The sequence below is a fragment of the Grampus griseus genome (genome assembly GCF_964374135.1).
Source record: "Grampus griseus genome assembly, chromosome: 21".
Taxonomy (NCBI): domain Eukaryota; kingdom Metazoa; phylum Chordata; class Mammalia; order Artiodactyla; family Delphinidae; genus Grampus; species Grampus griseus.
The window spans coordinates 21,194,310-21,212,672 of NC_139015.1; positions in this window are offsets into that span (position 1 = coordinate 21,194,310).

An 18,363-nucleotide genomic window follows, 5' to 3' on the forward strand; every position below is an offset into this window, starting at 1 on the left:
TTTTTGTGATGAAACTCTAAAAGTTGTGATGAACACACACAGCAAGTTAACACATGCATGTTCACAATCTCCCTTTTCTTTCACTGCACTCGTGAAACAGTGGGGAGGAGCTGCCAAGAGGGAAGAGGACAGATTTGAGGGGAGAATGAGGAGGAAGAGAGAGTGAGGAATCGCAGGGAGCTGGGGACACGGAGGCTGCTGCGGCGGAGACCCTGGGGCGATGGACACGGGGAGGAAGGATTTTAGGATGCTTGGCTGTGTGTGTGATGCACCCATGTAAAGCACTGAACCCTCCTTCAAAGAAAAGCCGTAAGAAATATCTATATTACTCTTTGAGGTTTCTGGAAGAGTCTGCTCCCCCCCCCCCCGCAACGCTTTTCTTTGTTATTATTGGTGGGGAAGATTGGCATCAGCAGGCAGAATTATGCTTCAAGATGGCCCAGCTATATTCAGGCTGCATTCCAGGTTGGTGGATAAATACAAGTATTGCCACCTGATTTCAGTGCCCATGTCTGTCTTACCAATTACAGACCACCCTTAGGTAGGATAACCCTATGGCCGAATTACCCAGAGCAGTCCCTATTATTGTTTGTTGTCCCAGCATAATAAGAGGGTGTTATTACACCCTCTTTCACTTTCAAAAGTGTCCTGATTTGCATGATACATTATCTGGTCACTTTGAGTGACAACTTTTAACTTTACTGCAGTGTTTCTCACTGCTCGTATTGCTGAAGATTAAAGTATGTTTTATACTATGAAAAAATAGAAGTCAGGGCTTCCCTGGTGGCGCAGTGGTTGAGAGTCCACCTGCCGATGCAGGGGACGCGGGTTCATGCCCCGGTCCGGGAGGATCCCACATGCCGCAGAGCGGCTGGGCCCGTGAGCCATGGCCGCTGAGCCTGCGCGTCCAGAGCTTGTGCTCCGCAACGGGAGAGGCCACAACAGTGAGAGGCCCACGTACCGCAACAAAAAAAAAAAAAAAAAAAAAAAAAAAGTCAATTATTTCCATTGACAAAATCAATCCGGGACTTAAAAAACACAACTGTTCAGAGAGTTAGTCACACATTGGATCCTCATGGTTCCAGAAATGAGGAGTAATTTAATTAGCCTCTGTTGCACAGGAAGCAATGGCACCAATGTTGTTATGGTTCACCAGCTTGGCTATCCGTTAACATCGGTACCCAGAGAATTTATTCTGCTCACCTTCTACGCATGGGCAGTTCTGGGCATGAACACCTCCTGTCTCCCTTCCTCCTAACCAATATATTTCTGAGACTTCCCAAATAACCAGACTGTTCACGTCAGAGCCCCCAAGACATCTGCCATATTCTTCATCTCCTCCTCTTGTTTTTTCCTTTTCCACATCTGCTGCTTACAAACGTACTTGAAGGAGCCAGCTTCTTGCTACCGCTGATGGAATCACAAATAAGGCCCAAGGTCAGTGCAAAGGTGATCTGTCCTCGAGGGGGCGCTGCAGAGCCAGCTCCGTGGAGAACTCAGGATAGGATCCCTGCTGGCTGCAGTCGGTCCCTGGGTCCAAAACCCAGCCCATCCTATCGCATAAGGACTTTCTAATAAGTAGAACTGTTTGAAAGTAGAAAGACGTGCCTGGTTAGGTCATGATTTGCCCATAATACAGGCAATATTCAAGGAGTAACTGGATCTGGGTCATTCCCAGGCTGTTACAGAAGGAGTCTCTTCATTGGGTGAGAAGAACTTAGACGTCAAGCCCACCGGGATACCTGCAATTCTGGGTCTGCTATTCTGAAATTAAGTTACTTACTGTCCATCGACACACTTAGAGATATGAAAAGAGTTTTTTCAACCATGGTACATTGTTCAGATCATGCGATTTATAAACTAGAAAAAAAGCATGGACAAAAGATGTGTTCTCTAAGCAAAGCTACCTTTTTGGTTTACGTGATTATTCTTCTCCCCTCTTAACTAATATTTTGGTTTGGGACAAGACATTCATTTTGGACTCTATATACTCTTGGCTTACCTACTTAGATCCGAATGTCAAACACTTTGATACCTACACTTTATAACAGAGCCGAGGCTGTCTACAGCTGTTAGTGATGACTGGGCCCAGACCCGTGCTGTGGTGTGTGTGGCAAGGCACCTGGTGAGCAATCACTCAACGCCCCACCTTCCCCTTCAAGGAGATGGGGTTGGTAGGTCTTTTATCGCTTCCCGGCTTCCTGTCACGCACTATGCGTCAGGGCAGGATAATTGACAGGATGTATACCGAGTTATGAGTAATAGTCTTTCCCCAGCAGTACCTAATCTTTTATTTGGTTGCTGTTGCCCTATCATTAGCATTTCTTACAAGGACAAGAGGTCTGCCTAGCGGAAGAGCTGACACATCTGTGGGGAAATAAAGTTGCAACCAAGGTAACTACTTTCATTCCATTTGCCGAAAAGTTAGGACTTAGGAGAAGCAAAAAGACAAACAAACAAAATCCAGGGAAACCAAAAAAAACAAACCCCAAGACAGTCTAAATCGTTTTTAAAGGCTTAGTTATGCTCTCATATTTAAAAATACAATGTTACATAAGCCATGCATATGCAAACTATATGTGATATCCGAATCCATTCCCTCCTCTGTAAATAAAGGGGTGTAATACAACCTCTGTGCTCTCTCTCCACCCAACAATTTGATATGAACCCAAGCATCATGAACATGGAAATAATTAATTTTAGAAAATGTAACTAAACACATTTAAATGTGTTTATGTAGACACATATTTGCATTTACCCTGCGAAAGCAATACAGTCAAATATTAAAGAATACATTTCCTCTCATAGGGAAATAAACTGGGAGAGTGACTTTGCCTCTGCTGGTGCACAGTGACATGAAAACCTTTCCAGCGCGGCCGGATCTGGCCAACTAGCCTACTGTTGCTTGATGCAACTCTTCCTTCCTGAACCTTCCCTATTACACTCTTCCATTCCCCACCCTGTTTCTAAACCTTCTGCAGTTTGTAACTTCATAGGGCTACATTTTAGAATCTTGCAGCTCTTTTTATGGTTTTATGACCTCTTGGGAGAAAAGCTCCTCTAAAGAGAGAGAAAGATGAAACCATACCCTGTAACTTACAAGGCCCATTATTAGGTAGAAACAAAATGATTAACTGACACCCCCCACAGGCTTGCCTCCAAGAGTACCAGGGAAAGTGCAGGAGTGGAAACAACTTGCTAACCGCCCATTCAACTGGGCACGGCAAGGGAGCATTGAGGGACTAGAATAAGGACAGGGAACTTTGGATGTCACAGGCTGAAAAGCCACCGCATGTAACACATGGAACACCCTTGCCCCCCAAATTGCACACACGACCCAAGAAGAGGCATGAAGGCAGTCGCACCTGCGCATTGAACTCTTGAAACTTACACTTCCCACCAGTCATTTCTTTCTTTTTTTTTTTTTTTGTGATACGCAGGCCTCTCACTGTTGTGGCCTCTCCCGTTGCAGAGCACAGGCTCCGGACGCGCAGGCTCAGCGGCCATGGCTCACGGGCCCAGCCGCTCCGCGGCATGCGGGATCCTCCCGGGCCGGGGCACGAACCCGTGTCCCCTGCATCGGCAGGCAGACTCTCAACCACTGCGCCACCAGGGAAGCCCCCCACCAGTCATTTCTTAGACCCCTCCCCATCTCGCTCCCTACGTCCACGGTAAATAGCCCACTCAAAACCTGATCACGGTAAATACCCCACCCAAAAGCTGATTGGGGAGACAGATCTGAGCATTGCCCGCATCTCTTTGCTCGACTGCCCTGCAATAAAGCCTTTTCTCTCTCTGAAAAAGGCCATTGCTTCGGAACCTGGTCTTTCCGTTGTGCAATGGGCAGTGACCCCGCTTGCTCCATTACAGAGAAAGAGTGACACAGTTATTCCCCTTCATTCCTTTTATCTTTATTACCATGGATTTCTTTCTCCTTCCCTGTTTCCCTAATCTTGCTGTCTCTTTAAAACTGTTAAAACGATTTTATTAAGTCTAAATACATGAGAAAAATGTATCTTATGGTTCACGACTTATGCAAAAATATTTAATCGTTAGCCAACTAGTGGGACTGAGACAGAGAAATATTACCCTGTATATTTTTTCTCCTCTGCCCACAAGTTTCTATCACCATTTGGGTAAAACACAGGGTACTGCAAAGAGCATTAGAATGGGTCTTAGAGGACCAAATTTGGGATTCCTGTTGAGCTCCGACTAGGTTTGACTTCCTCATTTCATTTGTGCTCTATGCAAATTTAAGATATATGCAAATATACATATGTATGCACACACATACGTAGATATACACACATATTTTTATTTGATCATGTAATCACTACAAACTTCATTCTCTTTTTTTGCTTTTTTCAGTATAAATTGATAAAGACTTGTCTTGCTGAAATTTGTACACAACGGAAGTTGATTTTTTGAGGGTATCGTAATATTGTTTTTCATTTGGCTTTCAAATAATCAATATTAGGAATCAGAGGTGTATGATATGTATAAAGATGTGCTGTCTACAGGGGATGTCAGACGTATGCTAACTCTCCATTGTGTAAAGAGATCATCTCTAAATCCCTTGAGTGACTGTTTAGCTAACGTTTAGAGTCTCTTAAGCTTATATTTGATGCTAAACCAAATAGGCCCTTAGGGAAGAATTAAGAACAAGCCAGACAGTATAAAACTCTTATTTTGTTAAAGTTGAATAGTATTTGTTGCATTAGGTATAGCCAGGGTGATTACTCTGAGGGTTAGTTGAGTACTGTCTGCCCTCATAGCCTCTAAAATAAAGAGACCCAGGTATACATGTGGACTAAACGGATTAAATGCTTTTATCTTATTATTTGCCATTCAGAGGATGCCCTTTCAGAAACCAGAATGTCATTCAGATTAATAGACAAGGTCATGCCTCCACTACCACAATGAATCAAAATTGTGGGGGTAGGGGTGGGGCTGGGGTGGGGGAAGAGGTAAGGAACAAATCTTGACCTAAATGCCATGAACTTTCTTTTTGTATTCTTGAGTCTTGGATTTTATCCATAGAAACAGCAATGTTATTCAAACAATAGGAAGTAGAAAAGATTCATCACTATTTAGCAAAACTTTAAGGAAACGAAAGTCAAAAAACATTCCTAAATAAACAGATTTTTTAAACACTAACTCTCCTTTGGGTTAATATTGTGATAACCTAATATATGTTCTTTCATTTCAGGAAAATTATTCATGAACATTTTTTTTGTTAAAACACAGATTTTGCCTAAATTCTAAGTTAAAGCAATGCAAATACTTCTCTGTAAGTCTAGTTGAATTTTTTTTTTTTTTTTTTTTTTGCGGTACACGGGCCTCTCACTGTTGTGGCCTTTCCCGTTGTGCAGCACAGGCTCCGGACGCGCAGGCTCAGTGGCCATGGCTCATGGGCCCAGCCGCTCCGCGGCATGTGGGATTCTCCCGGACTGGGGCACGAACCCGTGTCCCCTGCATCGGCAGGCAGACTCTCAACCACTGCGCCACCAGGGAAGCCCTTTTTTTTTTTTTTAATTAGAGGTTACATGTTCAGTAATCACTTGTATTTATTGCTCTTGCCACAGTTTTTTTTCAGGGATTCTTTGGAGTTTTTTCGTATATTTATTCATGAATAAGATTATTTCTCTTTTTCCCATTTCTTCTGTTTGGACATAGCTCTGCTGGATGCTTCAGTAACTGCCAGGTCCCACCATCGCTTCCAGATACCACAGCAGGTTTGGTACCAGGGTTCTGCTCGGGACCTGCTGCCTCTCCTAGGCAGCATGCTTTGTGCACTGGGTGCCCAGCCACACTCCCGCTGAGCTGCCAGGTGCTACGGTCTCTGCCATCCTCCTGGCACCATTGTTTCCCACTGTACGCTTTTACCCCCCAGACACCCCAAGCTGGATGTATAGGCCCTCTGTATCCGCAAGCTCTGCATCCACGGGTCGAAAATATTACCCCCAAAATTCCAGAAATTTCCCAAAAGCAAAACTTGAATTTGCCTCATATCTCATGGCAACTATTTACATATCATTTACATTGTATTAGGTATTATAAGTAATGGAGAGATGGTTTAAAGTATATGGGAGGATGTGTGTAGGTTATATGCAAATACTACATCATTTTATATAAGGGACTTGAGCACCCATGGATGTTGGTATCCGAGGGGCATTCTGGAACCGATCCCCCCGTGGGTACGAAGGATACTGAGAGAGGACTGTACCTCAGGCTTAAGCTGGCATACACTCTGTATAACGTAACTTCCCCGGTAAGAACAGCAAGAGAATGAGGGGAGAATTTTCCCAAACCCCTTAAGTAAACTTACTGATCGTGAACTTCTGGTATAATATATGTAGACTGTTAATTCTTATCCATTGCATGTAGCCGTTCTTTACTTCTTCAGTTCCTTTACTTCTCTGTGCTTCAGTCTCCCCATCTGTAAAGTGGGGATAATAATAGTATTCATCTCATAGGGTTTCCGTGAGGCTTAAATGAGTTAATAAATGTTTCATGCTTAAGAAAGGGCTTATAGAGCGACTGCTATTTAAGTGTTGGCTGTGATTATTTTCCTAGCTTACTGTAATTCATTTTGTCATATCCTGTATTTCATTAGCTAACTGAATGGTTTTCACAGGTGACCTAAGTTTGCTTTTCCCTTTCTCTTTTTTATTTTTGTCTCCCTACTTCCAGTGTGAGGATTTTCCTTTGAAATATCCTTCCTGCTTTTGTTTAGCGCTTTTGCTAGGATTCCTGATGTGGTTGATTTCTCATTCATTTACTGGCTAATCTCATTCAGATTTTCCATCCCTTCCTAGGCAAAAATGGAGGGGTAGGTGGTGCGTAAGAGTCAAATCAAGGAGAAGCCAGATTTGTGACAAGTGAGTCAGGATCCAGAAGAGGGGGATGTATGAATAAATTATCCCAGAGGCGGAGAGGGTGACGGGGGATGAGAGGAAGGTGCCCCTCGCTCCCCACAGCCTCCTTCCAATTCAAGGACTGTATGAGCCTTTCAAGGCTTGATGGAGAATCAAGAAATGGAAGTCCCTTCTGCCACCACTCACCCGGTCCCCCGTCACTTCAGCCAGCTCACGGTGCCCTCAGCTGCTATCACTCACCAAACGTGACGTGCTTCTCAAATCCCAGGCCTTTGTGCACCCATTCCTTCTCCCCAGAATGAGCACCATTTCCTTCTTGGGGAAAACCATCCTCCACCTCTCAAGACCCAGCTCATGGCGTGGTCCTAACTAGCCTCTGAGAAGCCTTCCCCTCCCCCCATCTCCCTGACAGGGGCCCTGACTGTTTGTCCCAACTCTTCCTCCTGTTGCCACCAGCACAGAACTTACTGGGGTCTTCATGATGAACCGGGCTTATTTCTCCAATTTGAAAGTGAGCCCTTGGAAGGCTGGGACTTTTTATCTACAGGCCTGCTAAAGGGCCTGGCACCCAGTAACCAAACCAAACCAATGGTGATTACATGACAGACTGAATGACAGCAGAGCGAGGAGAGAAGAGGAAAGCTGCTAAGAGGTGAGATTGTCCGAAAACTCCCTGTAAGTACAGGATAGTAAACTATGGCCAGATGGTAATAAGTAAGGGAGAACAGTGGGAACAAGAAATTGTTAGGAAGTATTCAATATCCTTCCTTCTGTGAATGAGTCACTTGGCCCAGCTGTACCCTGCGAACCTTTGTCTACCTGGCTCGTTCAGCTGGAGCTGCTACACCTCACCCCCAGGGCTGGACATGATTGAGGTCAAGTTCATGGCTCCCCATTCACCCCTTCCTGACTATGCAATTGGCCACTCCCAGGAGGGTGAGGGATCCTGAGAATGGAGCATGTAAAGTGCTGTGAGCATGGAGAGCTAGGGAACCAGCTGAACTCGCCAGCCATGCGCTGCTTCTTTCCCTGTCTCTGGGCGCTGTCCTTCACGTCCTTCACAGCGGTGACTTTAGAGCCCTTCAGAACTGGGGGCCCCCAGCTCAGTGCTGTAAGCAGCCTACTTGCTTCAGCTCCAGGCTTCGGGGCCCCCCAGCCTCACCCTGGTCCGAGGTCTCAAGTTCAAGGTGGGGTCCTGTCTCATTCAGGCCTGTGGCACCTCTGTGAAAACTACTTCTTTTAAAGTCACAGGCCGGGTGCCACAATTAGGCCTCTGCCGTCCTCTCTAAGCTGCTAGATCCCGTCTTTGGAAGTGCTGAGCACATGGGTACTATTTCTGAATCTGTGAGTTAATTGTCTTGAGTTCCAGTCCATTCTGTTGAGAAAATGGGCCCCTGCAAGTGTTTGATGGGAGACACTTCTGAAAAGTGGTGCAAGAGCACACCTCCCACTTCTCAGCCCAGGGAGTGAACGTCATTGATGGCCTGCTATGTGCGGGGACAAGGCACAGCCTCGCCTAGTCCTCAGCAGAACGGCATCTTCCCTCCCCGTGGAGGTGGCTGGTAGAAGCAAGCGGCTTCCTCCCACTCCTTCCCAAGGAGCCCAGAAGAGCAAACCCATCCAAGGAGCGACCAAACGTTTAGTTTGTTCCAAGAGGAGGATGTGTGGGACTCGGTGGAAGAAACCTGTGCTGAGTCCCCTGCCCACACCCCGGGGCCCAGAGCAGAGCGAGGCACCTGGCGGGGGAGGAGGGCCGCCCAGCTTCCTCCCTTCCTTGGCGCTCGGTGTGCAGTCTTGCTCGCCTCTAAGTCTCGGCATCTGGATCCCTCTGACTCACCTCTTGCTCTGACTGGGAGGGTGTTTCCAGAACATTCCATCGGCCTGAACTCAGCGGCAGCCCCGGCCTCGCCCACTGCCGGGGCGCCCAGGGCGCTGCTTCCTGAGCGGCCTGTCACCCCTTCGCCCCCTCTTTCTGCGAGGAGCCCACTTTCCTGGGAGCCGGGCAGGTCACGCCTTCCCAGAGGCCTTGGCCCATCCACACAGAGGGAGATTTTGTGCAGAGCCGCGAGACCGAGCTTTCTCTGAGCGTCCCCGGAACAGGAAGGGGAGAAATGCCGAGCTGGGCCTCAGGGCTTCTGCTCCACAGGGATCATTTGTGGAACAAGAGGACATCTTCTCGGTCGCAGGCACCCGTGTGGTGCCGAGGCTGCCAAGGGACCCTTCCCTTCAGCCAGGCTGGGAAGGACACCGGGAGGCAAAGCTGGCCGTGCGGAAACGGGGGTGGGGCCACCTGGGGCTGTTTCTTCTCCATCTTCAGGAGTCGGTGTGGAAAATTCCCGTTCAGACATGAAAACGGAGCCCTCGGAGGGGCCGTGGAAAAATGTAGATTGGACCAAAGGACATAATGAGATCTGATTCAGATGCAACTTCCAAAGAAAGCTAAAGGTTTAGGCCTTCACTGAGTCCTGTGTAACCAGATGATGTGGTGACTTTGATGCCCTCCAGCTCCCTTCTTTTTTGAAATGGAGTTACTTGTATGTCTTGCCATCCCCCAAAAGACACAGCAGGAGCATAAGCACTTAGACGGTGGTGACATTATAGTAAAAAAAATCACTAGTGTTCAGTCATCGCAAAGCAGGATTTGGAGCGCCTGGGAGAGACCAGGTGCGGGGACCAGGTGGAGAAATTCCTCTCTGAGTTTTAACTACTGGGTTAGGGTTTCGGGTCTGAGCTCTGCCTGGGAAGGTGGGCAGACTCAGAAGGGAAATGAATGGTGTCCCCTGAGGGCTGACCACCTAGACGGGGTGGGTGGGTCAGCTGAGAAAGTCTTATGGATGGGGGAACTCTCGGGGCAGTATTTTAACAAGTGGCAATGTCACTCCACTAATGGAAGGTGGAAGTCAAGAAAAAGCCAAAGAGGGTGAGAGAGAAAGATCATGTGAGACGAGGAAAGAAGAAAGAACCAATGGGTAGTGTAGAGGGACTCAGTGTCAGGAGAAAATGAATGTTAACTTTCCAAAGAGTCTCTGCTACAGTAAGCCTTTCAGCCACCTTGAGAAAGCCTTAACCTCTTGGAGAAGTGCTTCAGCTAAACGCAAAGACTGAGGATAAATACTCCAAAGGAATGACGGTAAGAAAGAGAGCAGGATAGAGGCCCTGCGTTAGTGACCGTAATTGCTAATAGTGGCAGTAGAAGATCTTAACCATTCATATATTTTAATAGCTTTAATCATAAGTTAAAAGAATAGTTGTACCTATTAACAGCTTATCACGTACCTCCTCATTTTGACCCAAAACAAGGCCCTCAGAGCACTTACAAAGCACAGAAAAGAACGACTCAGGTGCCCCCCCAGGACCACGGACCACAGAGAGGGCTCCAGTCAAAACAGCCAGATTCTAATTCTAATTCTCATCAGTGTCCCTCGGATTAGAGTCGCCCAGTGAGCCAGGATGGCTTGTCCTTTGTACACGGTCCTCAGCTGCGTCTGGCTGGTGTTTAAAGACAACAGTCATGTTCAGTCCCCTTTTCGGTTGGAGTGAGCCAATTGTCCAAGGAGACAAACCCCAACCTACTGCCAGACTGTCTAAATGAAGAATCACAGTTAAAACTTGACAGGAAAAATAAATCCCTGAATTCCTAGGCTAAATGTCCAGGTACCATGCTGGGCCTGCATTAATAATAAAGTTCCTGACATCTGTGAAAGGGCGGAAACCTTCACTGCTTACAAAACAGACGCAGTCATCATTTGTTTGTTTAAGGGGAAATAGCCTCTGGAGAACCACAAAACTGGAAAAGACATCACAGATTATCTTCTAAGGTAACCCCTGGGCTAAATTTTTCCCCAAAAGATTTTAAATGGACTGATTATAAAAAAATAAACATATTTATAAGTGATTACTGATAGTGAGGTCGTGTTTGAGAGACGGAAAAAGGAAGGCTGTAGTTTTAACCAGGCTTTAAGAAACTGCAAGTATAAAGACAGAAAGTAGCTCCGCAGTTGTCCAGGCCTGGGAGGAATGGGCGCTTGAGAAGGGATGGCGAAGGCGCAGTGTCTTTATGGAATAATAAAAATGTTCTAAAATTGATTGTGGTGATGGATGCAAAATTCTGAATTTACTAAAAGCTATTGAACTGTACACTATAAATGGGTGAATTGTATAGTATGTGAATTATATCTCAATAAAGTTTTTAAAAAGTAAAGCATTTGTATGATAATTGCGTATTTTGCCTATAGCCTGGGGATCTAGAGAACTAAGAGGTGTACAGCAGCACTTCCCAAACTTTAATGTGCGAACAAATCACATCGGGATCTTGTTAAAATGCAGCGTCAGATTCAGTAGGTCCTGGGTAGACCCTGAGATTCTACATTTCTAGCAAATTCCCAGGGATACAGACGCTGCTGGCTCATGGGTCACGTTTTGAAGGATGTCAAAGATGTAAAGGATAGTCATTTTCCCTGAAGAATTTGAACAAGAATTGGTGAGACAAGGTGCCCAGAAACTACTGATTAAAAGAGAGGTGTTTGAAAGAGGGGTGTGTGTGTGCAAACTTTAAGTGCTCTACAATTTTGTGAAAATTATCCAAATTCCAGCCCTTAGAATGCTCTAAGAAAATGAACATAACTTTTTTCAGGCCCTGACTATCCCCATCCTAAGCCCATAATCCTTTCTTCGTGTCTATGAGTCTCATGGATAAAAGTCACAGGACGTGGTCATGTCACTGATCTGTTTTTTTCCCATATGGCTACCCTGTTCCTTACAAGGATGCTGGACAAGCGAGTGGGGGGTTCTCACCCGGGTGTAAAAGCGACTTAGCGAAACTTTCTGAGATTAGCATGGCTCTTAGTTGCTGAACAGTGCCACATATTTCTATCAATCAAAAGAGCAATGACTTGAGGACATTACTTAGGGCTCGGGGCATCCAACAGGGATTGCATTACAGCTCAGTGACTGACAGAGAGAAAACATGACTTCTGACCCTAGGATTGTGGCCTGTCACATGTTTCGTTGACTTTTTTTTTTTTTTTTTGGCCGAGCCAAAAATCCCTGCAGGATCTTAGTTCTCCAGCCAGGGGATCTTAGTTCCCCAACCAGGGATCGAACCCATGCCCCCTGCAGAGGAAGCATGGAGTCCTAATCACTGGACCTCCAGGGAATTCCCTCATTGACTTTTTTTAATGCAGACAAATTTCCTGAGGAGATCTATGGGTGCAAGAGTGAGTTAAAGAGGAGTTGGAAATGTTTGTACCTCTCTGGTGTTCTTAAAAAAAAAAATTTAATTTCAGCATTCTGCAAGATCCCAGATTTTACCAAGAGCTGGATATTATCAACTCAGAAGCTTAAAAAAGGTTTTATGATCTTTATGGCACACGCAGCAGCCTCTGCCCACTTTGGAGACTTTCAGTTCTTGTCAGGGCCCTCGTACTGTCTTAACTTCCTCCACACTTTCTGGATGACGGGAGCTGGGGGAAAGTCATGGCACCCACAAATCCACCCGGCTACAGCCAGAAAGAGTCCGTTGCAGTCACCCCTGACTCCAGATGCAGAGAATATAGTCATTCTCAGCTAAAGCAAACACTTTCCCATCTGGGAGGCCCACTGAGCGACAAGCAGCTTTTGATGTAGACATCACTCCCCCAGAGAGCTATTTGTCTGGAGGCTTTGGTGGGGGGGAGAGGAAAGAAGCTTGTCTGCCAAGATGCCGTGCTATCATAGTTTTGCTTCCTGCAATGCGATCCTCATGGGTTTGGGTAGAAGCGGTTACCCTGGCACTTTCAAAGGAAAGTTGCTTCTGAAACCAGATTCTTCCTGCCAGAGCCCTGACATGCCTTTATTAAGGCTGATGAAATAATCTGCAGAGGATTGAGCTCACAGACCTTTCTGGCCAGAAATGGACAGAAACCAGGCATAGGTCTGAACTCCACCAAGTGCGGCTGTCAGGGACACTGGGCTAGGTTCATGGAGACTTTATGCCAGAAAGACTGAGAAATTATTTTGGAAAACTGAATTCCTGCTGTAAGAACATCACACTGAGAAGCAGCTCAAAGGGAAGGCACCGTTGGGCCATTGCCAAGAAATAGAACTGTGTCTTAAAACTGGTCTGAATTTCGGGAAACCCAAACAGAGCACTACATAAGGAAATTTTTCTCAGCAGTATTCCTTAAAAATCACTGATAAACATTGAAATGATTTGTAAACTTATGTACACTTATGAATTCAGGTGATTCTCGTTAAATTTCATCCTACATTTTACCTAAGCATTGAAGGAAAATGCTCCTCATATAGAGGAAGTCGCATGAAATTCTCTATTGCAAGTAACTAAGGTGACGCATACCCAGCCTTTCAGCCCTGCGCCCCATCTCAGAGGCTCAGTGCTGGGGCTACTGGGACAGCCTCATTAGAAGCCCTACGTGCCACCAAGCTGGCGTCTCAATGACGCTCAGACTCAGCCTTAAGGAGAAAAATCTCCCAATGCAGAGTGGAAAATAAGCAGCTTGAGAAGTGTGAAAACTCTTGCTTCCTTTCTGCCCAGGGAGCCTCAGTTCGGGGCAGAAAATGGAATTTGGTGTTTGGAGCCATCTGGCAAAGAAACCACACTGCTCTCTCTGTCCAGCTGTCCTTCCTGGAGCTGGGCGCCAGGGTGGCAAGCCCGAGGTAGGGAGACACCTCAGGAGAGCGACTGTGGAGTCATAGCAGTTTCAATGTGAGTACCTGCCTAGGACATCCCCTACGTGCCCGTCACAGGCCCCTCACCCCCCGAGGCCTCGGCACAGCGGGGCGGCAGCTTGGCAACTGGTCAGGGCTGAGCAGAGGGTCTGAGGAAAGAGAATGTCTTTCTCTGGGTACCACGGAGGGGGGCATCATCACTCTGGGAGCGCATAAAAGGTAATTCAATTGAAAATGGCGCTAATAAAACTTGTGTGCATCTGTCACTACCCACCTCATTCCTACACATTTTAGAGGGACAGATAGTGTTGGCATGACGTGCCAGAGAAATTGTAAAATGTTCCTTTGAATTTAACTTTTAAATTTGTTTTATTTATTTATTTTTGGTTGCGTTGGGTCTTTGTTGCTGCACGCGGGCTTTCTCTAGTTGCGGTGAGTGGGGGTTTCTGCGCGGGCTTCTCATTGCGGTGGCTTCTCTGGCTGCGGAGCACTGGGTCTAAGCATGTGGGCTTCAGTAGTTGTGGCACGTGGGCTCAGTAGTTGTGGCACGTGGGCTCTAGAGCACAGGCTCAGTAGTTGTGGTGCACGGGCTTAGTTGCTCCGCGGCATGTGGGATCTTCCCGGACCAGGGCTTGAACCCGTGTCCCCTGCATTGGCAGGCAGATTCTTTTTTTTTTTTTTTTTTTTTTGCAGTACGCGGGCCTCTCCCATTGCGGAGCACAGGCTCCGAATGTGCAGGTTCAGCGGCCATGGCTCACGGGCGCAGCCGCTCCGCGGCATGTGGGATCCTCCCGGACCGGGGCACGAACCCATGTACCCTGCATCGGCAGGTGGACTCTCAACCACCGCGCCACCAGAGAAGCCCCGAATTTAACTTTTGATATTAGTCATGGAGCTCAATGTAGTCACTATTGGAATGGAAAACCAGAAAGCAGCTTAGGTGTAAAAGACAGAGGCTTTTCGGTGCGGATGGTCCCTGTGTGAACAGGAGTGAGTCGTTCTTCAGAAATGTGGAGGCAAGATCGATGGGTTTGACCACAGAAGACGTGGTTCCAGTCTGGGTCCTGTCACTCACCAGCCATAAGGACTCTCCGGCAGGTCAGTTTCTCTCTCTGAGGTGCACTGTGTGGACTGTCCTTGGGGAAGCTGTACCTCCTTGGAGGGCTGGTGTGAGATAAGACATGTGAAAGTGCTTTGCAACTGTACGGCCCTGGATGATGAGCGGAGCACCATTTTCCCCAAGCAGTGGTCCCAATCATCCACTGTAAGCTGTGCATCATAATCAATTCCATCAGCACATTTATTAAGCACCCACTATATACAATATAAGGGGCTGGGGTCGTTCCAGACATGGTCACTGCCCTAAAGGAGCTCATGGTCTACTTAGTGAGAAAGAATATATACTCCATCGCCACTCTTATTACAATGAGATAAAAAAACAGGCCCTGCCTCTCCATGAGTGTGCCAGGAGTGAGTCAAGAGTACCTGGTCAAGAGTGACCCAGGAGGGACTTCCCTGGTGGCGCAGTGGTTAAGAATCCTCCTGCCAGTGCAGGGGACACGGGTTCAAGCCCTGGTCCGGGAAGATCTCACATGCCACGGAGCAACTAAGTCCGTGTGCCACAACTACTGAGCCTGCATGCCACAACTACTGAAGCCTGGGAACCTAGAGCCTGTGCTCCGCAGTAAGAGAAGCCACCACAATGAGAAGCCCATGCACTGCAACAAAGAGTAGCCCCTGCTTGCCGCAACTAGAGCAAGCCCGTGCGCAGCAACGAAGACCCAACGCAGCCAATCCTCCTAAAATGTAGATTTCCTGTCTTGATTCCTACATACAACAGAGAAATGTTCTACGGAGGTAAAATGATATTTCAAACACCAGGACTTGAAGTCTTTTGGAACAGAGAAATCAGGTAAACAAGGAGACTATTATTATGTCATTCATAGTTTTCCAATATTTTCATTAGACACCAAACTGGAAACTTCTGTTTATACAACCCGGGGAGTTCACGAATGAAACGTTGCCCAGATGAAGCCATTCCTTTCTCGGTGCTCAGACCACAGGGGTGTGTGAGTGAAAGCTGGACAAAGAACCTGGATTACATGGCCGGTTTCTGTTCACTAAACATCGGGGTGTCCACTTACAGACAGACACACTGACAGCAAACAGAGTCCTGCAGTAGCATTCCCAGGGCTTGTGACATGCTCTTAACAGAATCATTCCAGGGATATTAAGTGTCTCTCTCCGACAGCCTTTCTTTCCCTTCATGGTAACGTTAGAGGTACCACAGAGGAGAAGTTCCAGACCTTCCAGGGTTTGTGCCCTGGAAGGCGATAATCCTGACTCTTCAGCAAACTGCTCCCAGAGAGGAGCTCCCAGAGAAAGCTCCTTTGTAGGAGCACTTGTGAGCTGGGCATTGCTCAGCAACGGTTATCCTACCCAAAGGACATCAATCCCCATGTCACAGTGCCCTTGGTTTTCTTCATTCCAATGCTTTCTCCGATGGGCTGCTGTCTTCCCAGAGTTGAAACAAAGGGGGCTGCCCAACGATCAGGCAGGGCCCGGCAGCTGGCTCGGGGCTGTCAGCAGGCTGAGGGCTGCAGTCAAATGTGTGATTCATAGCTGGGAGGAGGCTGCCAGCTCCAGCTGCAGGGGTAGAGTCGGCACTGGCCGAGAAGGCCCTGTCTGCTCTGTGCCCTTGTGTGCCTTCTGCGCCGGAAGCATGGCCTGCACACTCACCCCCCACTTCTCTCCCCCAGTCCCTGTTTCCATGTGGAGCTGTTCCACTGGACAGAACAGCCAGCGAGCCCCTTCATTCTGTCCATAGTCAATCAGGTACTCGAAACAGCACATGACTCATGCTGAACTCGGCCAAGACCAACAGCATCAGGCTCCTTTTGTTGAAGAGTTAACTCTAAGTTCCATAAACAATTTCCATCAGTGGAGTTCTTGCTGCTTACACGGCACTGTCTACAGTCAGGGAAAAGCCACAGAAAAGCCAAGCCGCAGAGTAGCACAGTCTTTTCCCTCCTTGAACGCTCTTTCTGGAAGATCATTGTGGAAATGTTTTCCTCTGCGACCTGGCCATGGTCAGCAGGTTGAGTTGGTGGTGCGGGCTCAATGCAGAGCTTATCAGAGAAGTGCTGGGTTTCAAGTGCAAGAACCAGCAGTGCCACTCCAGAGAGGAGTGAAGGTCAAGGATAAAATTCATCATTAAACTCAGGGGTCTGCTGTCAATGCTGACTGAGGTTTGCGGCAAACCTCAGGATTTCTATCTGGGAGGAAAAACAGTCCATACCTCTCCATGGCAATGAAATGTGTTGTCCTAAGAACTGAGGAGCTATAGCACTAAGGGATCTTTAAAACTCTGGTGGATGAATACTCTTCAAGCTGTGCAAATAATGTTTTTAATACCTGGGTTGAAGGCGATGAAACCTTGTCAATTCTCTGAATCAAGTGAGAGGTCAAGTTGCCTCCTCGCTTTAAGAAAGCTTCTGTTGACACACTGCTAAGAGAGAAAAGCAAAGTGCTCTTGTATCTCCAGTCTACTAACTTTTGTGTGAGACAAAAGAAATATATTTGCCGCTGCCCATTTGGTTCATGGCACACAGGAAGGAAAAAGAAGAAATCAGTGAGGATGGGTGGGAGCAGGGTGGAAACGATGGAGGGATGGCGACAGGAGATGGGGGGGTGATACCTCTCTGAGTATATATTTTTTGAATAGTTTGGGCTTTTATTGCCATGTTATGTTTTATATTCTCAAAATAAATAAAGCCAGTAAGACTGAGGGGTAGGGGAGAGGCGATCTCTGTCATTCCTTTAGGAAAACCGAAAATTGTTTCCATCATCATGGTGATGGGAATGGTCAGTCAAAAAAGGACATAAATAAAGGGCACAATTTTTAAAAATAAATTTATTTATTTATACTTATTTATTATTTTTGGCTGTGTTGGGTCTTCATTGCTGTGTGCAGGCTTTCTCTAGTTACGGCGAGCAGGGGCTACTCTTCATTGCGGTGAGCTGGCTTCTCTTGTTGTGGAGCACAGGCTCTAGAGCACGTGGGCTTCAGTAGATGTAGCACGTGGGCTCAGTAGTTGTGGCTCGCAGGCTCTAGAGCGCAGGCTCAGTAGTTGTGGTACACGGACTTAGTTGCTGCGCGGCATGCGGGATCTTCCCAGAGCAGGGATGGAACCCGTGTCCCCTGCATTGGCAGGTGGATTCTTAACCACTGCGCCACCAGGGAAGTCCCAAGTCTTTCTAACTTCTAAAGGAAACTGCTATAAACTTGGAAATTGAAATCTACACAATCTAGAGTTCTATAGTTTCCACATGGCTGGAGCTCTTTGAGAACAGAATAGTGTCCATATGATCCCAGTGAGGGTCTTGACAAGAGTGATGCTGTGGACTGAATGTTTGTGTACCCCCCTCTCCCCTCAAAATTCATACATTGAAACTCAATTCCCAATGTGATGGTAGTAGGTGGTGGGGCCTTTGGGTGGTGATAAGATCATGAGGTTGGGGCCTTCATGAATGGCATTAGTGGTCTTACAAAAGAGACCCCAGAGAACTCCCTTGCCCTTTCTGCCACGTGATGATACAGTGAAAATATGGCCATCTATGGACTAGGGAGTGTGGTATTACCAGAACTGAATCTGCTGGACTAGGGAGTGTGGGAGTGTGGTATTAGGACTAGGAAGTGTGGTATGGACTAGGGAGTGTGGTATTACCAGAACTGAACCTGCTGGCACCTTGATCTTGGACTTACCAGCTTCTAGAACTATGAGAAATAAATTTCTGTTGTCATAAGCCACCCTTTATG